Raw genomic sequence first — 25,963 nt, 5'->3', positions numbered from 1 at the left:
GGGGATGGGCTGGGGCCTTTTCCTGTTGGTCCAGACCCCTCAATCTGCCCAGAGAAGCCACGACAGAAGAGTGGTGATTGGTGCAAGCGACATGGGATGAGGTAATCTCTCACCCACCCCTTTTTCCCTAGCATCCATAGACTGTTTGCATCCCTCAGACAAAGAGACCGTGCAAAAACAGTCAGCCGAACATCCATTATGGGGTGGGGTTGGGAAGGGGTGAGGGGAGGGAAGAAAGAGAACTGGAGTTGGATGATTTTATATTGTTTAAACCTCAAACTACAGTTAAAATTACCAATGTAAGAGTTTTTTTCCCCAACATGTAATCGCAGAATTTGCGATGAGATATTTAATGGAAAATTATTCCCAGCCTCTCCCTCAAAGTATACTAAACTGCATTCGGTGAGGATTCAACATCTAATTGCTTTAAAAATAAAGTAGAAGAGAAGATGGGAATGTTGCTTAAAATGGCTTGGGTAAATGTAATTTTTTTTAATTAAATAAGATTCAATAATAGGACCATCCAAAATGGTTTCTCAGGTTCAAGTAATTTATTTTCAGACCTTTCGCAACCCTCTCCCTAATAGTTAAACAAAAACAGAAGATGGAAAGAATAATCATACTAAATATGGAAGCACACAAGTAGTTCTAACATGAAGATAATTAAGATCTAATGAACATACCTTACTTAGTCTGCTAGAAATATTCCTTTACCAGAAGTCTATGTAATATATTTTATGTAATGTATTGTTCCTTAAAATGAATCATCTTTCCTAATAAAGAACTGAGAAAATACAAAGAGAAAGAACTGAGTTCAGAAGCTAGTACTACCTGTGCATGCAGTTATATTCTGCATTGTTCTCTCTTCCGGAAAGAGAAAATTAAAAAGGAGGAAAGCTGTATAGTGTAAAAAAGAAAACCGTTTTGTAATATTGTCTCCTTCCACAGATGACCGTGTAGATGTCAGCTCAATAACTGCATTTCTTTTTTATGTAGCTCTTATGTGAATTCAGTAAATTCTCCTCCTCTAAGATTGGGCTTTTAACTGTGGGAATTGTAGCCAGCCTCATACTGTTGCTATTCAACTAGAGACTCTGGTGGTTGCTCAATTGCCTCTTGGGACAAAAGGCTTTGCTTTCAGCCCTAGGAAATGGATTGCAGTAACATTCTTTTGCTATTTAGAAAGGTTCCATTACCAACAAAGATGTGGTATGCAGAATATGACTCTGACTGGGTACCATTTGACGTTGCTAATGAAATTTCATAGGTAAAGAAGTTGGTTATTGCCACCGAAGTTGAAAATTTGTATTTTGGTGGATAATTTTTCCTTTTGGTTTTTAGCAACAGATTTTCAGCGTCTACAGCACCATTTATAGTGCTCTGCAGAGCCCATTCATTCCTGCTGGGCTGGCAGGCAGTGCTTGGGCGTGGGAGGGAGGGACTTGAGACAGCTGCTGCAGGTTGTGGTGTGACAGTGGCGACCATGGATTTTTCTAGCCTGCCAGCCACAGCTCTGCTTTACTTGTTCAAATTTGCTGCAGTAGTCATCCCTACAAAAAAATGAGACCCGACACACAAATAATTTTATCTATTTCTTGCATATTTTACAGGAAAAATAATCTTCATTATCTTGTGTCTATCCCTTTAGCAAATAAAAGTATATTTCAGTAAAGAGACAGAAGGGTTAAGGATGACTTGAATACTTTTTACTGAACCAGGAAATACACTTAACAAAAGTAAGAATTAAATGGCATAGGGAAGTATAAGGATTAATAAGTAGCTCATTGAAAATACTTCTTTCAAAAGTTTAATAAAGAAATAAATTACACACAACTGGACCATGGTAAAGTGTACAAATCTCCTTTTCTGGAATGAGAGGCACAGTCTTGAATTTTATTTTCTTTACAATTCGAAAGCAATATGTCATTTCCCCAATAGTCTCAGTTCTTTATTGCAATTTACAGAGGATTAAATAAAAGAGAGGAGGGTTCATGCAATTGATTCTTTGTAATTCTATCTCAGAAGCATTCATGAAAATTAGGATTTTTTTCCCTCCTCTTGGACATAAGTAACAATAAGATCTAGGTCAGAAATAGACTATGTGAGCACTGTTAATCTTAAATATATAAGTGGGAGAGGAGGGGAAATAATAATCTATTCTTTTTGTTCCTGATTATCTGACTTAATAGCATACAAGCTATGGGAAGCAAAAAAAATTTTTTTTACTAGATCATTTTGTTTTTTAATTTTATTTATTTTTGGCTGCGTTGGGTCTTAGTTGCTGTGTGCGAGCTTTCTCTAGTTGCAGCGAGCAGGGGTTACTTTTCGTTGAGGTGCAAAGGCTTCTCATTGCAGTGGCTTCTCTTGTTGCGGAGCATGGGCTATAGGCAGGTGAGCTTCAGTAGTTGTGGCTCGCGGGCTCTAGAGTGCAGGCTCAGTAGTTGTGTCGCACGGGCTTAGTTGCTCTGCGGCCTGTGGGATCTTCCTGGACCAGGGATCGAACCTGTGTCCCCTGTATTGGCAAGCGGATTCTTAACCACTGCACCACCAGGGAAGTCCTACTAGATCATTTTTTTATATTTACTGCCAAATTCTTTAACTTACATCAGTATACATGTATAAATATTCTACTAATGTATTCTTTCTTGTCCACAGTAAAATTAGTATAAAACATTTTTTCTTTCATAGTATTTGTGGAATTTAAATTATTTATTTGGGTGTCTACATCTCCTCTCCATTAAAATGTGAATCCTAGTCACAGATTGCCTAGCATATTGTAGACATCATATACATGTTTGTTGAATTAAATGAATGATTTCTGTCTGTGCATATTTTCATAACTATTATCATGGTTAATAATTTAAAGGTATTTAATAAAGTATCTTACCTTGCTTATTCAATAAGCATTTACTTGCTGTCTGCAATAAGCCCTGGACCATCCAGTGTAGCATGGAGAATTCAGAGGTAGTAATGTGGTCTCTTTTCTCTAGAATCTTCTGGTCCAATCGAAGAAATAAAAGAAGTACAAGTACATAGTTTTGAGAATGGCATGTGTTTCTGTGTGTGTATGGGGAGGAGCCTTGTAGAATCCATTGCATGACCCCATGTATCATAACTTATGTAGGAAACAAGGGAGTTGTCTAACAATTTTTCTACTTCTTCACCTCCTATTTATCCCTAAATACATTTCAGTCTGGATTCTGCTCCTACCACTTCTTGAAACCAAATGCCCTCTCCATTTGTTGCTAAATCCATCGGACACTTTTTGGTTCTTGTTGACCTGTGATAAGCTTTGTCACAGTTGACTGTTATCTCTTTCTTGAGACGTTTTGTGCCCTTGGCTTCAAAAATTCTCTATTTTCTGTGTTTCACTCCTACTTTTTTGTTTCTTCTCAGCTTCTGCTGGTTCTTCCTCTTCTCCTAATCTTTAAATGTTGGAGTTCCTCAAGGTTCGGTCCTAGACTTTTTCCTAATTTTATTCTATGAATCTTACCCTAGTGTCTAGTAAGTGTGTTCATTCCCAACGCTGCAGATCCTTTCTGTATGCCAATGGCTCCTTGACATCTTCTTTTTTTTTTTTTTTTTTAATTTTTTAAAACATCTTTATTGGAGTGTAATTGCTTTACAATGTTGTGTTAGTTTCTGCTGTATAACAAAGTGAATCAGCTATATGTATATATATATATATATATATATATACTCCCTCTTGCGTCTCCCTCCCACCCTCCCTATCCCACCCCTCTAGGTGGTCACAAAGCACCGAGCTGATCTCCCTGTGCTATGCAGCTGCTTCCCACTAGCTATCTATTTTACATTTGGTAGTGTATATATGTCAGTGCTACTCTCTCACTTCGTCCCAGCTTACCCTTCCCCCTCCTGTGTCCTCAAGTCCATTCTCTACATCTGTGTCTTTATTCCTGTCTTGCTTGACATCTTTTAGATCCAGATCTTATAGTAAACTTCCAATCTCTGGCTGGGTTTCTCACATGTATCCCAAATTGAACTAGTTATCGTCTCACAAATATGCACCTCCTACAAGTTTCTGTTGCTCAGTAAATAAAGCAGCACACATCTGTTTTCTCAAATCAGAAACAAGAATTACTCTTGACATCTCCATCTCCTTTTCTGAACACCATAGAATTAATTATTAAGTCCTGTCAAGTCTACCTCCTAAATATCTCTCAAATATTATTCTTTTCTCTTCATCTCTATTGCCTCCACTCTAATAAGTACATCATCCCTTGCCCAGAAAACCTCAGTGCCCTTCTAGATTTCCTCTACATTCACTCACTCTTACCCCTGTCCAGTTCAGTCTCCATACAATAGCTGGAGTGATCTTATTGTAATACATATCACTGATCATGTCGTAATACAGTTATAATATGTTAATTTTAACAGTATAAACTCATGAGTTCATAAAGTTATCCCCACAAAGCAAAAGAAAATTAAAAAAAGATAAAAGTGAATTAAAAATAATCATCTGATACCATTGCACCATTGGAAATAACTAGGGCACCAACTGCATATTCTATACACTGGCAATCATATAGTCAAATAAAGAATTGAGCATTTGTCCTGCATTTCCTGTACAAATTGTATTTCAAGGTGACCAAATGGCCCTAGTTAACCAGAGAAAATCATTCTTTGCAGAATAATGCCAGCTTGTAAATGTGGAAGTAATAATAGAGTTAGAAAAATCACCCTTTATATCCTCTAATGAAATAATTTATTTAGGCAAAGATTATCAGTGGATGAAAACTCAGATAAAATATTGATGGGGAATGTTTTAATGGAAGGATAGGCTGTTGCCGTCTGAACTCACTAGTCAATCATAGCATCACTAAAAGTGGGACAATCACACCCTGTGAACCTAAGATGTGATCCAGTAGGAAGTACACAGCATCACCTATGAAGTGATCTAGCAGAAACAGTTGTGCTGAATCTAATTAAGCCTTTAGAGCCAACTTCCATTTAGTCTGACAACTTCAACTTCCGTGAAGTCAGATGACATCACGAGGAGGAAAACAGACAACTGCAGAGTGTAGGACATTCTACAGCACAAATTATCTTGTTTCTGCAACAAGTCAATGGTGGGATGGGTGGAAAAGGTGGGAAAGGGGGACAGCTCTAGGTTAGAAGAGATTTTGGAGACTAACTACTAAATGTAACAGCAGATGTTGTTTGGATCCTGATTCAAACAAACCAATGTAAAACATTTTGAAGATAACCAGGGAAATTTGAATATGGACTAGTTATTAGATAATACCAATAAATTATTATTAATTTTATTAAGTGTGATAATGATAGTGTGGTTATGTAAGAAAATTTCCATAATTTTTAGAGTTGCATGCAGAAGTGGTAGGTTAAATGAAATAAGGTCTAAAATTTGCTTTAAAATACTTCAGCAAAGAAAAAGGGAAACGATGATAGATAAAAGATTGTGGCAAAAATCTTGATAGTTGTTGAGTTTTAATAATGAGTATATGGAGTTCATTATACTTTTTCTCTATTTCTGAGTATGTTTGAAAATTTCTTAATAAAATTTTAAAGGATATAAAAAGAAGAAATTGTGAATGCTGAAGACAAATTTTATCTACTTCACAATTTATTCTGTACTGCCTTAAGTGGAAAGTTATAGAAATTTAAGAGGGAGGAAAAAGTCTTTATATTATGATCTATGGTTTATCGTGAAAACCTTTATTGGGAATGGTGGCTTTTAACTGAATGGGTTGGGAGTAGAGTGAGTACTTTATTATTTTATTTTATTTTAAAACTTTATTTATTTTATTTATTTATTTTTGGCTGCGTTGGGTCTTCGTTGCTGCGCACGGGCTTTCTCTAGTTGCGGTGAGTGGGGGCTACTCTTCGTTGCGGTGTGTGGGCTTCTCATTGCAGTGGCTTCTCTTGCTGTGGAGCACGAGCTCTAGGTGTGCGGGTTTCAGTAGTTGTGGCATGCAGGCTCAGTAGTTTTGGCTCGTGGGCTCTAGAGTGCAGGCTCAGTAGTTGTGGCGCATGGGCTTAGTTGCTCCACGGCATGTGGGATCTTCCCGGCCCAGGGCTCAAACCCGTGTCCCCTGCGTTGGCAGGTAGATTCTTAACCACTGCACCACTAGGGAAGCCCAGAGTGAGTACTTTAAATAGGGAAAATAATATTAGCAAAGACATAGTATGATGATGATATGGTGCCTGTATAAGGGAGGGCAAAGAAATTGACTTGATTAGGGCATGCAAGAGAATTGTGGGTGGGCTTCCCTGGTGGCGCAGTGGTTGAGAGTCTGCCTGCCAATGCAGGGGACACGGGTTCGAGCGCTGGTCTGGGAAGATCCCACATGCCGCGGAGCAACTAGGCCCGTGAGCCACAATTACTGAGCCTGCGCGTCTGGAGCCTGTGCTCCGCAACAAGAGAGGCCACGATAGTGAGAGGCCCGCGCACCGCGATGAAGAGTGGCCCCCGCTTGCCGCAACTAGAGAAAGCCCTCGCACAGAAACGAAGACCCAACACAGCCAAAAATAAATAAATAAATAAATAAAATTAAAAAAAAAAAAAAAGAGAATTGTGGGTGATGTGTTATATGAGGAGAGTGGAGCATTTTGAACCCCAGTCTGAAGAAGGAGTTTGGGCTGAGTTCACACACATAGACTGTGTGAAGCCTTTATATTCTTATAGAAAAGAGTGGAGGGAAAGGAACAGCATTTTTGTAAAATTAATCTGACAGGTAAGTGGAGCAGGGAAAGAGACTGGGGATAAGTGGATCAATAAGGAGGTTATGGTAATAATCTAAGCAGAAGGTGTCAAACCATTGTAATTACAGTAAGAATGGGTAGAAGGTAATAATAGAAGAGACCATCCAAAGGAAGAATCCCACTGGTGATTGGTTAGACATGAGGTAAAAAGGAAAGAGTCAAAATTAACCCTTAAAGTTTTGAGCCTGGAGAACTAAGAGAATGAAATGGTAGTGCTGCTTTTTACAGAAATAGGGAAGTTGAGAAGGAATACATGTCTAAGCAGGAAATGCGTTTGTGTGTGTGTTTTGGGGAGGGTATTAAGGGCAGGACCCATCAGTCAATGTGATCTTACAAGTTGAATGTTATACTGTTTGAGGTGATAGGTGGATTGAGTGGAGAAGTCGTAGAGGCCACTGGGAATCTGAGATTGGCACTGCTCAGAGAGAGGTCAGCATCAGAGGTGTGACAATGTATATTTGGAACCTAATGACAACAGCATTATGTGCCAGTGGTGTGGTATAAGAATAGAATTCTCCAAGTGTAACCCAGAATTTCAAGTTGTGCTGTTGAATGGGCAACACAGGTACAGTTATGTTCACCAAGTGAAGAGCCTTTCTTTCTTTTTTATTCTTTATTTTGAAAACTTTTTATTGAAGGATAACATACGTACATAAATTTTCACCAATCATAAATGTACAGTTTTGCAAACTTATGATTACTAGTGTAACCAGTATGCAGATCAAGTAACAGAACTATCTGAGAGGCCTCCCTCTGGTTCCCCTACCCTGTCACTATCTACTCTCAGTAATCCCCACTGACTTTTAGCACAATGGATTTGTTTTGCCTGTTTTTGAAGTTTGTATAAGTGGAATATACTCTTTTATATGTGGGTTCTTTTATTCAATGTTATGTTTGTGAAATTTACTCATACCATTGAATGCAATTGTAAATTGTTCTCATTTCTATGTAGTACCCCATTGTATGAATATACTATAATTTATTTATCTATTTCCCAATGTTAATGGATATCTGCATTGTTTTTTGCTATTACAAATGGCATTGCTATTAGCATTCTTGTACATGTGTTTGGGTGAATATATTTACAAATTTCTGCTGTTTGCATTTCTGCTGCTAGGAATTTCAATTCCTAGGAGTGGAATTGTAGGGTAATAAGGCATGTATATGTTCAGTTTAGTAGAAAAAAATGTTAATTTTTCCAGAGTGGTTGTGGTTATGTACACTCCCACTAGTAGTATGGGAGAGTTCTGGTTATTCCTCATCCTCCTTCACTGTAGCCATTAGGAGAGTTTATAGTATATCTATCACATTGTGACTTAAAGGTTTTTTAATATTTATTTATTTATTTATTGGCTGCATTGGGTCTTAGTTGCGGCACACGGGCTCTTCGTCACGGTTGCATGGGCTTCTCTCTAGTTGTGGCACGTGGGCTCAGTTGCCCCACGGCATGTGGGATCTTAGTTCCCCAACCAGGGATCAAACTGGGGTCCCCTACATTGCAAGATGTATTCTCAGCCACTGGACCACCAAGGAAGTCCCGTGACTTTAATTTTTAACTAATGAGGTTGACACCTTTTCATTTGTTTATTTATTTTTTTATCTGGATATCCTCTTTGCTGAAATGCCTGTTCAAGTCTTTCTCATGTTTTCTCATGGATTGCCTGTTTTTACCAATCTTAAGCGTTGGTAGGAATACATTATATATTATGAATAAGAGTCCTTTGTTGGATTTACAGATTGAAAAAGAAAATCTTTTCCCACTCTGTACCTTCCCTTTTCACTCTCTTAATGATGTCATTTGATGAGCAGATGTTCTTAATTTTAATGTAGTTCAATTTACCATTTTTTCTTTACTGTTAGCATTTTTTGAGTTATAATTAAGAAATCTTTGCCTACCCACAAGGTCATTAACATACTCTCCTAAAGGATTTATTGTTCAACCTTTTATATAGTTCCACAATACACATGGAAATTGATATTTTTATGTGTGTATGGTGCAATGTAGGGATTAAGATTTATTTTTTTCTCCTTATGGATAACGGTTGACCCAGCACTATTTATGTAGAAGACCATCCTTTTCCCACTAGACTGCAGTGACACCTTTGTCATAAATCAAGGTACCATATATATATGGAAAGCCTCCTTTCTTTCTAGCTCATATGTATTCCAACTTAATCATTTTCTAAATTATTAAAATATTTTTTAACCCAAGTGATTAACTCATATGGATGAACAACCCTGTAGGCTTCACATCTTTATTCATTTGTTTTCTTTCTGGAAACATATTGATTGCCTTCTAAGGTGCATATATTGGGCCAAGCATAGTCTAGGGTATTAATAGGTGCTTGTTTGGCTAAGATTTAACTGGACATAATGCATTCTGATAAGTCCCAAGGAAGAGGCATGGCATGATCCTGTGCAAAGAGATATGTATTACTTATAATCTCCAGGTCTTTGGGGGGTGGTGTGGTGTAGAGGATGCAGGAAGGCTTCCTGGAAGAGGTGATACTTGGGGCTGTCTTGAAAAATGAATAGGAGTAGTAGGTACAAATGCGGAGGAGAGTCCACATGGAAATACGCAGACAACTGGGTGAGTTTCGGAAACTGGAAGTGGTTTGTTACATAAAGTATAAGGCGATTGGGGAGTACTAGTGTGGAGGATTATGCAAAGACCTGATTATGAAAGGACCTTATTCCAAACTCAATGAGAGCCATTAAAGGAAAGAGGAATAATGAACTTTGCATTTCAGCAAGATCCTGACTGCTCTGTGCAGAGAGAATAGATAGAACAAAGTTGGGGATGGAGGAACACGAGGCAGGGAGACTGGTTAGAAGGTGGCTGGTTAGTTGATGATAACACTAATTTAAGGAAGTGGTAGTGGCAATGGAAAACAGTGGATATATTTGGGAAATATATGGAAGGTTGAATCTAGAGGAGCTGGTGATATGTAGGAATGAGGAGCAGCAAGGAATGAAGCATGGGGCTACTGCCTCCAGAGCCAGGCAGCCTTGGGCTTAATTCTCCTTTTTGTCATAATTTAGACCAGATTAGAAAGACCATTATGGATTTAAAGAATGAATTGGAAGCATTTGAGATGGAAGACAAGGAGACTAATTAGGAGGCTATTGCAATCATCCAGGTTTTATGATGAAAGTCATGGGGATAGAGGGAAAGAGAGTGGTTGGAAGGAAAGTGATGGATTTGGTGGATATTTTGGAGTTTGACTTACCCGATTTGGGAATAGACTTAGTAAATTAAAAACAGAAACTTTCCTGGTGGCGCAGTAGTTAGGAATCCGCCTGCCAGTGCAGGGGACACGGGTTTGAGCCCTGGTCCGGGAAGATCCTACATGCTGTGGAGCAGCTAAGTAACTAAGTCTGTGCGCCACAACTACTGAGCCCGAGCGCCTAGAGCCCGTGCTCTGCAACATGAGAAGCCACCGCAATGAGAAGCCCGCGCACCGCAATGAAGAGTAGTCCCCACTCGCCGCAACTAGAGGAAGCCCGCGTGCAGCAACAAAGACCCAACGCAGCCAAAAAATTAAATAAATAAATAAATAAATAAATAAATAAAAAACAGTAAAGGACTTCAAGAGAAAGCAGTGTCAGAAAAGGACACACAGATGCACTGGCCAAGAAGGAGGAGAAAAAGCAGAAGACATTGATGTTATAGAAACAAAGGAAGGACAGTGTCAGGATAGAGTGCTGAGTAACAACAAATACTGTAGAGGGGTTGTTAATAAGGACAGTAGAGTGTTCGTTGGATTTAGCTACAAGGAAATAAGTATACAGCAAGGGCTTGGCCAAAAGACATAAAACATGTTTTCTGGCCCAGAGGAGTTCAAGGTCCCAAGAATGGAAACTGTGTTGAGTGCTGTGAGAGAAAGGTCAGTGCAGGAGCTTTCACACACAAAGAACTGTGTCACATTTCCCCACTTCATCCCACTATGGTGTACACTGCCTCTGCATCCTTTTGAAATGACCATACCTGTCCACCTCATGCTGCCTTCCTCATGTAGGTTTGATTGTAAATGGATAAATTCAAACAACTAAGTTTCCCTTGAATTCCACAACAAAAACACACCTCAAATTCTAAACTTAAGCAAGGAGGTGAATATGATTATGCTGACATGCTGAATTTACATTTATCTTTTTTTTTTTACATTTATCTTTATTTTAGGGTTCAGCACTGATCAAGGTATTGAGTGAATTGGCTCTCACTAAGTATGGCCTTTAAAAACTATCTGCTGCAGTCCCCTTGGCAAAATTTCAATGGTAAGGTCTAGGTAAGAATATGACCCTACACCTGAATTCAGAGTTTTATTTAAAGCTTAACATTCACTTTTTCAACCTCTGGGCAACAAATGCACTATTACTAAATAATAGTTTTTTTCTGGATAATGGTGGTTAAGAAAATTATCTGTGGTGATTCTGGTACCTGAGTTTCATCTGTTTTGGGAAGGACGTTTATGTGTAGTATAGCAGAGGTAAATATTAATGAATTTCTGTTCCAGAAGTAAGACTTATAAAATAACACATTAAACACCTGTACTCTGTAATATGAAAAATATATCTCTGGTATTGTAGTGCAATGTTTTGAGGTCACTCACTGATGTTCAGTCATTTACTGAACCACTGTTTTTAACAAAATATTTATGTACTGAGATACACATTTTAATTTGTAATTTTGCTCTGGTACATTGAGGAGGTGCTTTACCCAAGTCTACTGATGGAATCTGACATTTGGAAAAAGGGGACAAAACTTGAAGAGGCTCAAAGGCATCCTGAGAAGAGAAGAAAGAGAAAGAAGTGTAAAAGACAGTAGGTAATCTCAGTTTTCCATGAAACACAATTTATAATTTAGTTGCATTTCATTAACCCAAATTACGTACACTCACAAGAATGCACATTGAACTGCCTCAGTCCTGCCCCTCTACCTCAAAGCAGATGGAAATTAGGTGTCAGACTGGGAAGGTTGCCATGGTGTACTGTCTACAGGGATTTAATAGCAATCAAAAAAAGCTCCAGAGTCCCTTCCCCCAACCATCCAAATGTGCGTTTCTCTTTTTTTCCTCTCAAGTCCTTGTCTTAATTAATTCCATGTTATAGAGAAATCAGGGTGAGACTGATTTACTAGTGAGAAAAAATTTTTATTGCCTCCAAAATTGTTTATAGATGCATTGATATTGTTAGAAGTAAAATACTGATGAATTATAACTGGTCCATTTTTACGTAGAGCTAGCCACACAAAAAGTAAGAATTTATTTTTTAAAAGTCTTATACAACATGCCCCCATCTTTGAGACTTATATTTCTTACTGGTTTTTATCCCCCTGGATGACCAGCAGGCATCTCAAATTCAATATATCTAAGTGAAATTAGTTATTTTTCTCCATTACTCTCCTCAGTATTCTATACTCTCAATTATTCTATTCTCAATATCAGTTCATTGTCACCATCTTTCTACTCTATCAAGTGAGATTAAAATAATAATAACTTCATATAATATTTACTATGTGCCAGGCGCTATTCTTAGCACTTTATATGTATTATTAACTGATTTAAGTTAATCCCAACTAATCACTAAATTCTGTCAATTATATTTCAAAATTATCTTAATAAATATTTGCAGGATGAACAAATGACTAATCATCTAAAGCTTGACCAATTTTATTAGCCAAAGGGCTTAGCTCAAGGGGAGGATGTGGCAGAATATTTAGGAATTGGTCTTTGAAGCTTCCTCTTTAAGCATTACATGTATAAATCCATGAGCCAAAATAGTAGAAGATAACCCTTTGTAACATGTTGGAATCATCCACTACACCAGTGTTTCCTAACTGTGCTGAAGTAACTAGGGTGCTAGTTAAAAATACTGATTCCATTTCCTGCATTGAAGTCTGATGCAGTAGGTCTAATTCAGTAAATAGTATTCTCTTAGAATTAATAATTTACTGCTTGGAACTAAAGAGTTTTAATGCTTTGGAGTAGTGTGATTCAGTTACTTCTAAATTCTGATAACCCCTGGATAAATTGACGGAGAATTACTCTCCAGACAGTCGTAATCCTGAAAGGCGCAACTCCCAGTGATGTCCAGCTGCAAAAGGTTTTGAGAAACATTTCTCCATCTTCCTTTAGATTTAAAAATCAATTATGCATGTGCAGAAGAGAGGAAAGGCTGCTCAGCCTAAAAGATCATTTCTCTATTCCCCTTAAACATTGATTATGCACGTGTTGAAGAGAAAGGATTAGAAAAGGCTGCGGGTTTTTTTCTTCATCTATTTATAAGAACAGCAACCTGTTATTTAGTATACAGATTATAAGAGATGTAGAGGTTTACTCAAGGTAGCATGCCCTGAAATAAGTCCCTCCTCATGGTAAGATTGTCTCTGGATTTAGCATACTTTACTAAATAAGCCCAGTATTAATATTTTTAAATGATTTCAGTATTTTTAGGTATGTAAGAGAGACTTCACTCTCACCCTTCGTGTTACTAAGCAACATATCATACAGTTGCCAGGAGACAGACTAGCAAGCTAGGGGGTAGTTCAGTTTTCCCTCATCACTTTGCATACCACATGACTGTACCCTAGAGAGGTTTACAGGCTTAGAGAAAAGAGAGAAAAGTTAATGGCCCATAGAAAGGATGGAAAAAGAGACCAGGATGAGGGAATAGAATAAGGAAAACAGCAAGGTATTTGAGAAGAGTGTGTGAGGTTGGCCGAGGAAGGCTATTATGCAATTTCCTTAAATGAGTCATGAAAAAACCTTAAATTGCCAGTGCTCTATTTCATATTCTGTATGCTTCTATCTTTTCTAAAAGCATATTAGACAGTAAACTTGGAGAAGAGCTTTCAGATAATATTCCTGAATATTTTCAGAAGGGTGCAAATCAATTGTAACTCTTACAGAAGACTGCCAATTACAAACACATTAAACAAGTCATACATTATTTAAAATTCCAAAGTCAGATATACAACACTATTTCCTTCCATTTCTCCCTCAAAATAGTAAAAAAAAGATAGTAATAAGAGGGAGGTTATAATATAAATGTTCTTGGACAAATTTAGAAACAAGGTGGTTATATAGGCTCCTGGGCGGTATGTATTTCTGTACAAAATTTAACAAATCTAAATAAAGAAGGGAAAGAAGAAGCTATTGTGCTCTACCTAGAGGACTCTGGTATCTGAAATAAGAAACCAGGCTCTAGGTTTCATTGTGTGCATGTGAAAGGTTGAGTCTTTGTGTCTCTGTGGTATTTACTGTTGCTGGCAACCAGGAAGCTCCCTAGCGATTGTTGCTAGGTCCTCAGTGCCTCTGTTTGCCTGAAACCTTAATCAATGCCAGAAAGACCAGAGATAGAAATCGTTGCGCAAAATCCAGAGCCTGTTGTCCCCAGTGGTCCTGCTGCAAACAGTCCATCTTGTGTTCAGTGAAAATCAGTGTAAAATGGAGACTTCACGCAAAGAGTTCATCCTCAGCTTCCTCTTCATGAATGCCAGTGCTCTCAGTGCAGAGCACCAAGAGGACCCTGGGGGGATGGTTTAATAAAATAAGGTTTATATTCTGGTGTCACCAGCTTTGACTAAATACACAGCAAAGAGTCTGAGATAGGGAACACAGACAAGAAAGATTTTGTTAGATTTAGATGACTTCCTATTCTGAGGTAGGGTGGTCCCCTTAATGTTTGCTGACAGCATGACACCGTAGTGACCACAGAAGCCGTGGTGCCAATGATGGCACCATTTCAAATAGGAATCCAGAAGATTCTGTTAAAGATCCATGTCAGCTATATTCAGTATCTTGTAAATATATATATATATCTGAATCACTTTGCTGTACAACTGAAACATTGTAAATCAACTGTACTTCAATTAAAAAAAAAGATCCATGTCAGCTTCACCCCCAGAATAACGGACATTGTCTCTTGAAATTAAACATCAGCTCTTAGATGAACCTCACAATCAATACAGCCCACTTACTTAAGCCATCCTGTACAGATGCAGGGTTTAAATTTTGTTTCCTGTGTAACACCTGCCCAGTCATAGACAGTTTTAGCTCTGAATTTACCTGGAAACAATTATAAATCTGGGGTGAGATTTATTATAATGCTAAGACATGATATCTACTTAAAATCAGGTATCTAGCCTCCAAAAGTAAGACTGAGAGTTATTTATTATTGTCATTATTACTAATTTTTGAGCACCTAATCAAGGCTAAGGACTCTGTATGTATTATCTAACTTAATCCTTAAAATAATTCTAGGAGGTAGGTACAGTTATATTCACTTTTTTCCTCAGTTGAGGAAACTGAGGTTCAGATAAGTTAAATAATATGCCCAAGGTCTCTCACAGCTAGTAAGTGGCAAAATGATAGTTTAAACCTGGACCTATCCTGCTCCAGCTTTTGACTCAGAACTACTATTCTATGTATTCCATTTATTAGAGAATGCTTTTCGTGTGGGAATAAATTGTGTAGTACATCACTGTGTCAAGGTGAAGAGTATAGGCTCTGGTGTTCCTCTGTTCCCTTGTAGGGTAGTTGAAACTCAGAATGTCTGCTCTCTGTGTGGTTGGCTTTGCCATAATGGCCCTACCAGGACAGTCCTCCAGAACCCTGCAATTCCCCATCCTTGCATTTCCCCAAATCTAGGTTATTCCATATGTAATAACACCTAGTGGAGTCTTTAGATGGATGGTTCAGATTGGGCTCTGCAGTCCCAGTCCAGTCAACCTGGCAGTTCTTTTTCAGTGTGAGGAAGGCTTGCCTCTAGAGCCTTCCTGTACTCACCTGATCTCTTCTTCTCATTTCCTTATCTAATAAGAACAGGAGATCATTTTTAGGGGCTGTTTGGTCTGAATTCTAATTTAGAAAAGAAAGCCTTTTAAAAGAACAATCTGGAGAGCTGTAACATTTTACATTATCCAGAGTGGTTTAGTGCCTTGGAGCCACATTGTCTCAAAATCTTCATTCCAGGGACCTCCCTGGCAGTCTAGTGGTTAAGACTCTGTGCTCCCAATGCAGGGGGCATGGGTTCAATCCCTGGTTGGGGAACTAAGATCCCACATGCCGCATGGTGTGGCCAAAGATTTTTTAAAGAAAAAGAAAATATTTTTAAAAATCTTCATTACAGAATAAATCTTTCTCTTTGCATAACCAACTCCATTGAATTGATATTTCAAAGCAAAGAAATATTTGATGATTAAAAAATATTTTATTTAAAAAAGCTTTCATTCTTCCACACGCACTGGGCAAAAAGCTTGAAATAGTTACATGCAGGTGGTGTGCGGTGGTCTGCTTGTAAGGGCTTGTGAGAATTGATTGTATGTACCTCTTCCCAGTTCTGTATTTAGTGATCAGAATCACATTGGTAGCTTGAAATTGGTCATGAGGGAAGAATTTACACCATGGAAACTGGCCAGTGCTACAAATCAGGGCTTTTTTCCCTCTCTGAGAGCTAGTTGTTAAACATTTACTAGAAAACCACTAAGAGAGGAGTTCTCAAAAAGCAATGCATCAACTGTTTAACTTCAGTGAAATATAGTCAATCCTTGTGTTACTGGCATAATGTTGCTGAACTTCTCCTGTATTGTATAAATGAAGTCCTCAGCTCAGTGATGTGTACTAGTACAAGTATTAAATGAGGGCATACAGCTTATACCCTTCAAGCATAAGACTTGGTAGAAATTATGTTCGATATTTGACACAGAACAGGCTATGGTACGATCCACATCTTGTCAGAATGTTGGGTGTATCTGGGAATGTCTAAGAGTGAAAGTAAAAGCAGGTTGCAGGGACAGCATAATTTCTCATAACAACATCTGTAGGTAGCTTTTGGATTCTGAGATGATAGCCCAAAGAGTCTTTATTGAAATCTATAGATGATAGGCCTAGTCTATAGACGATGGGCCTATGTGTGAGAAGCCTATGACCCAACTTAGAATGGTAACTGTCAGAAAAATGGAATTTTCTATTGCTAAATGATGTGAGAATATTTATTTCTTAATTTATTACTATGTGCCAAATATGCACATTTTACAGATGACAAAATTGAGGCACAAAATGTTTATAAGTAAGTTGCTGAAAGACACCAAGTATATATTAGAGCGAGAGTTCAAACCCAAGAAATCTGAGTTCTAATCCTTTATAGGCCTTCTGGTATATATATATATTTTTTTTAAAATATTTATTTATTTATTTATTTATTTATGGCTGTGTTGGGTCTTCGTTTCTGAGCGAGGGCTTTCTCTAGTTGCGGCAAGTGGGGGCCACTCTTCATCGCGGTGTGCGGGCCTCTCATTATCGCGGCCTCTCTTGCTGCGGAGCACAGGCTCCAGACACGCAGGCTCAGTAATTGTGGCTCACGGGCCTAGATGCTCCGCGGCATGTGGGATCCTCCCAGACCAGGGCTTGAACCCGTGTCCCCTTCATCGGCAGGCAGATTCTCAACCACTGCGCCACCAGGGAAGCCCTCTGGTATATTTTTTTATGTTAAATGTAGATCAAGATTAACATTTAGGTTTAACATAATATATAGAATACCACTAGTTCAGTGTTTTCAACCTTTGACCATCGACCCATTGTAAAAAATACATTTTGCATTCATATTATATATCCGAAACAGAATAATACTCTTACTATGCATAATATCATCTGGTATTTTCTACCTAAAATTCTATTCTATTTCACCTTTTAAATGCTGGCCACAATTCACTAAATTGATTTCTCGACCTACTAATGAGTAGTAAACCTACTGTTTGAAATTCACTGTACCAGATTTTTGTATATGTGACTCCATGCCATGGCTCAGTTTACTACTGGGATCTTATTTTAAAACAGAATTTACAGTACTCTTATTTCCTTTCCAGTTACCCTATGTTCTAGTAGCAAAGTCCCTTGAAGATGGACATGATTTTAAAAGATCTAAGAGGTAATGAAACCTAAATGAGGCTGATGGCAGTGAAAATGGAGAAGAATCCAACGTGAGAGATTTAGAAGCAGATTTTTCAGGATTTGGTAACTGATAGGACTTGAGTGTCTAGTGTCCCTCCCCAGATGGTACAACTCATAATGTCCTAAGTGTTGAGGCGGGGCAGGGAGGTGAGATATAGGGTATGGAGTCATGGGGCAATAGCCAGACGCAGTGACCCATCAGGTTTCCAGGCAAGTAGAGCTTAGGTTACCACATTCTAAAGCTGAATTGCTAAATCCAAATGGGTGAAACAAGAGGGGAGGCAAGACCTGAAACAAACAAGATGGAAACCCAGAAGAACCCCTGCCTGCAGAAATTCTAATGATCTGAGAAGACAACAGAAAAGTGAATCTTGAGGAAAAAGCAAGCAGATGATTCCTATCTATGGGTCTGAGTGTTCCCTGAGAGTTTAAGTAAAGGAGAAGGTGGTAGGCTCAAGATGTGCTGGACACTGTCTGGGACTCAAAGATTAATACATGGTTTCACTCCTTTAGGAGCTCAAAGTCTAGTGCAGCATCTTATAAAGGAGCATCATTAAGGAAAAACTTTTACTTTTTTACCATCCCACAACACTAGGAATAATGAATTTGTGTAGTGCCTTATAGTTTACAGAGAGCTTTCACAAGTTATCTCATTTAATCCATTCAACAACCTTGTGAGATAGATATTCTTCTTATCTTCATTTTATACACACAAGAAGACAGAAACTTAGGTCTTGAGCTTAAGTATATCTAAATTTAGGTTTCATTCTCTTTCTACTAATTCAGAGCTGCTTATCAACAATAAACTGTAACCATTAAATGAAATTTACCTGATAAACTTTCCTACCATAGAATATGTGTTGGGAAAAGAGCGTAGTTGCTAGAAGATTCTATGATTAAAAACAAATGTCTAATACCATATCACACACATTAGGATGGCTATAATAAAAAACACAGATAATAACAAGTGCTATTGAGGATGTGGAGAAACTGGAACCTCATACATTGCTGGTGGGATTGTAAAATGGTGCAGCCACTTTGGAAAACAGTTTTGCAGTTCCTCAAAATGTTAAACACAGAGTTACCATATAACCCAGCAGTTCCACTCCTAGCTATATACCCAAGAGAAAAGAAAACAAATGGCCACGCAAAAGCTAGTTCACAAATGTTCATAGCAGCATTATTTGTAATAGCCAAAAAGTGGAAACAACCCAAATGTTAATCAACTGATGAATGAATAAATAAATTGCAGTATATCCTTACTATGGAGTATTATTCAACAATAAAAAGGAATGAAGTACTTATACATGCTACAACATAGATGAACTTTGAAAACATTATGCTAAGTGAAAGAAACCAGACATAAAGAGCCACATATTGTGTGATTTCATTTGTATAAAATGTCCAGAATGGACAAACCCATCCATACATAAAGCAGATTGATGGTTGCCTGGGACTGGTAGGGAGAGGGGGTATGGGAAGTGGTTAGGGGAAATGGAGAGTGACTTCTAATGAATACAGAATTTCTTTGCAGGGTGATGAAAATAATCTAAAATTGATGTGACAGTGGTTGCACAACTCTGTGAATATACGTAAAACCATTAAATTGTGCACTTTAAGTGGGTGAATTTTATGGGTTAGATATAATTGAATGGGTTTATTATATCTAAATAAAGCTTTTTTAAAAAAGAAAGATGGGGCTTCCCTGGTGGCGCAGTGGTTAAGAATCTGCCTGCCAATGCAGGGGACACGGGTTCGTGCCCCGGTCCGGGAAGATCCCACATGCCGCGGAGCGGCTAGGCCCGTGAGCCACAACTACTGAGCCTGCGCGTCTGGAGCCTGTGCTCTGCAACGGGAGAGGCCGCAACAGTGAGAGGCCCGCGCACCGCGATGAAGAGTGGCCCCCGCTCGCCGCAACTGGAGAAAGCCCTCGCACAGAAACGAAGACCCAACACAGCCAAAAATAAATATAAATAAATTAATTAAAAAACAAAAAAATAAAAAGAAAGATGATAGCCTTGAAAAAAATTATTTCCTGGTTCTCACTGAATAGGTCTAGAAATAATTACATGCTAGTAGCAAACAGCTCCCTTAGCACCAAGATTGTAAGTTGGAAAAACCATTTCAGAACATTTAGGAGGTCAGAGAATCCTAGAATAGAATGTGATAAAAGGATCTAGCTGTATGACAAATGTATGAGCCAACCTCTTTGAAAAGCATGGGGAGAAAAGGTGCTGATCTAAGTAACTTTGGAAATGAGTGTAGTCTGTATGACTAAAAGTGAAAGGAGTCGTACATAAGTACTGTACTCTAGTCAATAAAGTTGTTTCCCACAAGGGTACAGGTTAACAATTCCGAAACCAGTATACATCCATACTGGAACTGAACAATCAGGTAAATGGATGGAGAATGGTGAGAGCCAGATTTCTTCCTTAGTGCTGGAGTTGGAGGTTACAGACAGCAAGAGGAGAAAGCTAAAATGATGCATGTGATAATGGATTAGAGTTCGAGACATCAGTGTGAACTCATTTTTAGCTTGATATAGATACAATGGTTACATATAGAAATATTAATAAATATGTGTGTATATATACAGATTAGTATACATACATATATTTCCTTTCTCTGTCAGCTGAGAGTGCCTAGAAGCAATGACACACCCCAATATGAACAAGCACACCTATCTTGTATTTCTAATAACATTCTCTGGTAAAAGGAACCAGAGCTCCTTGGAGAAATGGCTGATTCTAAGACTAGGGCAAGAGGGCTTCCCTGGTGGTGCAGTGGTTAAGAATCCGCCTGCCAATGCAGGGGACACGGGTTCGAGCCCTGGTCCGGGAAGATCCCACATGCCGCAGAGCAACTAAGCCCGTGCGCCACAACTACTGAAGCCCACGCGCCTAGAGCCCATGCTCCGCCGCAACAAGAGAATCCTCTGCAATGAGAAGCCTGCGCACCGCAAGGAAGAGTAGCCCCCGCTCACCGCAACCAGAGGAAGCCCACGCGCAGCAACAAAGACCCAACACAGCCAAAAAAAAAAAAAAAAGACTAGGGCAAGAAATATACAAGATGATCCTGGAGCATCTTGTAGTGCCAGAAAGTAATAAAGTGCTCAAGAAACCCCACAATGATGGGGTTATGTCAAAGGGACATAGGAGTGGACTGGAAGAGCCCAATGGCCAAAGCTGGAGCAATCTGAGCACAAATAAATAAAGTAATATTGGATTAAAATCCAGGATAGGGCTTCCCTGGTGGCGCAGTTGTTGAGAATCTGCCTGCCAATGCAGGGGACACGGGTTCGAGCCCTGGTCTGGGAGGATCCCACGTGCCGCGGAGCAACTGGGCCTGTGACCCACAACTACTGAGCCTGCGCGTCTGGAGCCTGTGCTCCGCAACAAGAGAGGCTGCGACAGTGAGAGGCCCGCGCGCCATGATGAAGAGTGGCCCCCGCTCGCCGCAACTAGAGAAAGCCCTCGCACAGAAACGAAGACCCAACACAGCCAAAAATAAATAAATTAATTAATTAATTTTAAAAAAACCCAAAACACCCAGGATATAAAATCAATATCTGATAATTGAATGAATAAATAAATGGAGGAGAATAGACAAAGTTCCTATGCAGAAGAATTCCAAAGAATTTATGTAGATACTTCCCCCTTAAGGAGATGGAACATACCTTACCACTCCTTAAGTGTGGGTTGTGCATAATAACTTCCTTCCAAAGAGTACAGTATGAAGAGGGAGGAGAGGAGTACCTTTACAGTGGAAAAACCTGACAAACATTACCTCAGCCTAGTGATCAACGTTAACATCATCGGTGATAAGTCATGTTGACAGCATGAACTTCTGTTACGATGTGATGAGAACTGCATTTTACCGCTGTGGTCTTCCTCCTCAAGCCCCACAGTCCCAGGGTAATCATGAGAAAAACATCAGACAAATCCCAATTGTTGGACAGTCTATAAATATCTGACCGTAACTCCTTAAAACTGTCAAGGTCATCACAAAGAAAGTCTGAGAAACTGTCATAGCCAAGAAAAGTCTGAGGAGACATGTTGACTAAATGTAATGTGGTATCATGGATGGGATCCTGGAACAGAAAAAGACATTACATAAAAGCTAAGGAAATCTGAGTAAAGTATGGACTTCAGTTAATAATAATGCAGCAATATTGGTTCATTAATTGTAACAAATATACCATACTAATGTAAGATGCTAATAATAGGGGAAACTGTACGGTGTATATGAGATTTTTCTCTGTACTATCTCTACAATTTTTTCTGTAATCTAAAACTATTCCATAACAAAAAGTTTATTAAAAAAAACACAATTTCCTACTAAAAGGAAGCAGAGCTTTTTGGAGAAATGGCTAATTCCTTGTCTGGGGAATAAAATGGACAGTATGAGCCTGAGATATCTTGTTATTCCAGAAAGCAAGTAAGTTCTCAAAAAATTAGTTGGATTGTGTCAAAAGGACACAGGAGCTAACACGAAAAGACTCTTCTTGGTAAAAAATGGGACACCATAGCATTCAAAAGAACAATTACTGCAATTGATGGAAACACACTGATCATATTTTTAAAATCATGATTTCATGAAGAGATTTTACAGAGAGAAAGTGAAAAACATTCATCGCTATATTCTGAAAATTGGCAATATAAAGGGAAAGAATTAAGCTTTATCCTATCTTTTCCATATAAACTATGTTTCAGGCAACCAAATAGCACTTCTTTACAAAATAATTTTAGCTGATAAATGTAGGGGAAAGTCCAGGATTAGAAAATCACTCTTGCAACTCAATGTCAAATCATTGATTCAGGCAAAGATCACCAAAGGATGATACAATTACAAGAAAGATTGATGGAGAATTTTACAATGGAGGGCTCAGATAGTCACAACCTGAACCTACTGAGGAGTCTTAGTATCACTAACAGTTGAATAACCAGAAATTGTGTGCTTTCTGATGTGGTGCAGTATGAAGCACACAGCACTACCTATGATCTTTGAACCTGGATCTAAGCAAGCATTAGCGCTAGCTTATGATTTACAGGAAACATGGAGGATAGAGGGACAAGTTAAAAGAACCATTAAGAAGCAAATAAACAAGAATGGCCCACATTCTTTTAATTATTCAACAAGAAAATGGCATGGAGATAAAGGGGAAAAGGAATGGCTTTAGATGAAAAGAAATGAGACATAACCAAAATAATGTGTTCCCCTTATTTAGATTCTAGTTGAAACATGCTGATTATAAAAATGAATTTTTTTAGATAATTAGGGAAATCTAAAAATGGACCAAGGAATTGTTATTAATTTATTAGGTATGAAAATGGCATTGAGGTTATGTAAGAAAATGTTCATATTTGTTAGAGATGGATATTGACGTATGCAGGGGTGAAATGACGTGAAGTCAACTTTAAAGTAATAAATCAAAAATGAGAAAGGGATAGATGAAGCAAGTGTTGCAAAATATTGATAATTGAAGTATCTAGATGATGGGTATATAGCAGTTAATTATACTATTCTCTCTACTTTGGAATTGTTTGAAAATAATCATTAACATTTTTGAAAAGCAAGTTGCAGAAGACCTACACCATATTCCATTTTTGTAGCCAGTGTGGTGGGCTCTATGATACACTGACCAGATCTCCCTTTACTGAGGGCTTGTTGCCCCAGCTGCTGGGCGTGCTGTTGGCAGATGCTCTCAGCTGTCAGCCCCTTCAGAGACTGCCTCAGCTATAGAGAACTGCCTCGCCCAAAGTCATGCCACTTCCTGAGGTGGCTAGGTCCAATGACTGACTGATGTGGCAGTATAAAGCCCTGACCATCTCAGCACAACTTAGTACAACTCAGAAGGGCCATTCTTGCTCCAGAGAGCTCTGTGGGGTTGGCTAAGGCAGCTGTGGGACCTGCATGACAACTTGACATCCCTCTGTCTAATCCTGCCTGCTTTCTTTCCCCCACTTCCCCAGATGTTGATCCCAAGGACACGCTTCAATAAACACTGTGCATGCACTATTTACAATAGTCAAGACATGGAAGCAACCTCAATGTCCGTCGACAGATGAATGGATAAAAAAGATGTGGTATATGTATATACAATGGAATACTACTCAGCCATAAAAAAAGAATGAAATAATGCCGTTTGCAGCAACATGGATGGACCTAGAGATTATCATACTAAGTAAGACAGAGAAAGACAAATACGATATATCATTTATATGTGGAATCTAAAATATGACCCAAATGAACTTATCCACGAAACAGAAACAGACTCACAGACATAGAAAACAGACTTGTGGTTGTCAAGGGGGAGGAAGAGTGGAGGAGGAATGGATTGGGAGTTTGGGATTAGCAGATGCAAACTATTATATATAGAATGGATAAACAAGGTCCTACTGTATATAGTACAGGGAACTATATTCAATATCCTGTAATAAAGCATAATGGAAAAGAATATGAAAAAGAATGTGTGTGTGTGTGTGTGTGTGTGTATAACTGAATCACTTTGCTGTACAGCAGAAACTAACACAACATTGTAAATCAACTATACTTCAATAAAATAAATTTAAAATTAAAAAACAGAAAAAACACTGTGCATGCTAAATTCCATCTCAGAGTCTGTTTCCCTGGGAATCCTACTTGTGACAGTCTAATGGGTTGAACTGTATCCCCCCCTAAAATTCATATGTTGAAGTTCTAACCTCCAGTACCTCAGAAGGTGATCTTATTTAGAGATAGAGTCTCTAAGGAGGTAATCAAGTTAAGGTGAGGTCATTAGGGTGGGCCCTAATCCCCTGGGATTTTTATAAAAAAGGAAACTTGTACATATCTGAATTGTGGGAACATGTGCAAAGTTTTCTTGCAGAGTTTGGCATTACAAGTGAGGGAAGTATGGAGGACTTACCTGGCAGTCCAGTGATTAAGACTCTGTGCTTTCACTGCTGAGGGCGCAGGTTCAATCCCTGGTCCGGGAACTGGGGAACTAAAATCCCGCATGTCACACAGCGCAGGGGAAAGAAAAAAAAAAAGGATAATAACAAGAGAAGGAAGTATGCACAAGCACAGAAATCTATGTCCCTTCATAAGGACCAAAGTACAGATAGGAGACTTTCTTTGGTAACATTCACTTCTGGTCCTTCTGGGTTTCTTTCATGGCCAGTGGAATGTGACAGAGGGGAAAAAAATCCCTGCTTCCATTTTTAATGCTTCAGGAAACATGTTGCTCATATGAACTCAGTGATGAATCACCTGAAATGGCTCATTTATGTAGTATTGAGAAGAGATTCTGATTTCTTTAATTCCAATGTTGACTGCAGTAGGAAACAATGTGCTTGACCTCATTCTACATCTTGCCAGAAAATAAGATTAATGTTTACCTCAGAACAGTAATATGAGGCTTAATGTTCCAGAGGAGGTTTGTGACGAGTAGTGTTTAAGATATCCAACCTGTTTGGGCAACAACTGAGATTGCCTGTTTTCTTGTTTAGCTAAACAGGAACCCTATTTTGTTCTTCCTTTAGTACCAGCCTGGGTGCCTGGTACTCCCCCAGGGGCCAACAGTCCGGGACCTCTCACCTTTTGAGGATGATAATTAGGGTTCCTGAAGCCATAGCCAGGTAGGTCACTGCCTCTGCTCCTTGTGTGGTTGCCTTACCGGAGGGTATGCCTTCCCTGCTGCTCAGGTCAAGAGCCCTTCTTCCACAACTAACACTTTCCATACCCAGGAGGGTCGCTTAAGGCTGAGCAGCTTCAAAAAGGCAATTAACATAAAGTGGGAAAGCAGTCCGGTCTCAGAAACTTGGCAACCAGAGGGACTGCAACTCAAATTACACATCTAAATGTTGGGAGTAGGGAACAATGAAAAGGAACAATTGCTTAATGGACATTTAAAACCTATTTTCCTAAAGCAACAATCATTTCTCTTTTTTTTTTTAACCCAAGATAAAGGACACTGTTGAAGCTCTTCTCAGAAAACAGGTGGTATTGAGGAGATTTATTTATGACTTACTGGAAGCACAAACAGAAGCTTTTATTGTTGATAGCTAGGCTGGGTGGATGCCAGGAGACACATCCCAGAGGAGCTGTGCTGCCAAGCACTGACACAGAGAGAGCTGACCTAGTCCTTTTTTATGCTGGCTGCCTACCCAGAAATTATATTAGAGAACGGTATTGAAAGACCCAGTCATTTAAAACAATTATGGAGACTTTAGAGCAATCCTAATTCTAAGGAACCATTTGAAGGGAAATAGAGAAGCAATATAATCATT

The 25,963-nt window shown here is 38.8% G+C and overlaps 1 long non-coding RNA gene across 1 annotated transcript; it reads left to right on the top strand.

Annotated features, from left to right (window-relative positions):
* Nucleotides 1-19: 19 nt before the first annotated feature.
* LOC103019662 (uncharacterized) lies at nucleotides 20-24,161 on the top strand. The gene is made up of 4 exons (XR_450756.3): nucleotides 20-101; nucleotides 10,925-11,019; nucleotides 11,450-11,569; nucleotides 23,666-24,161. It is a non-coding gene; the product is annotated as an uncharacterized LOC103019662 (long non-coding RNA).
* Nucleotides 24,162-25,963: the final 1,802 nt, after the last annotated feature.

The sequence above is a fragment of the Balaenoptera acutorostrata genome, chromosome 11, assembly GCF_949987535.1.
Source record: "Balaenoptera acutorostrata chromosome 11, mBalAcu1.1, whole genome shotgun sequence".
NCBI classification, from domain to species: Eukaryota; Metazoa; Chordata; class Mammalia; order Artiodactyla; family Balaenopteridae; genus Balaenoptera; species Balaenoptera acutorostrata.
The sequence above is the reverse complement of the archived record's forward strand: the minus strand, read 5'-3'. Positions and strand labels throughout refer to the sequence as shown.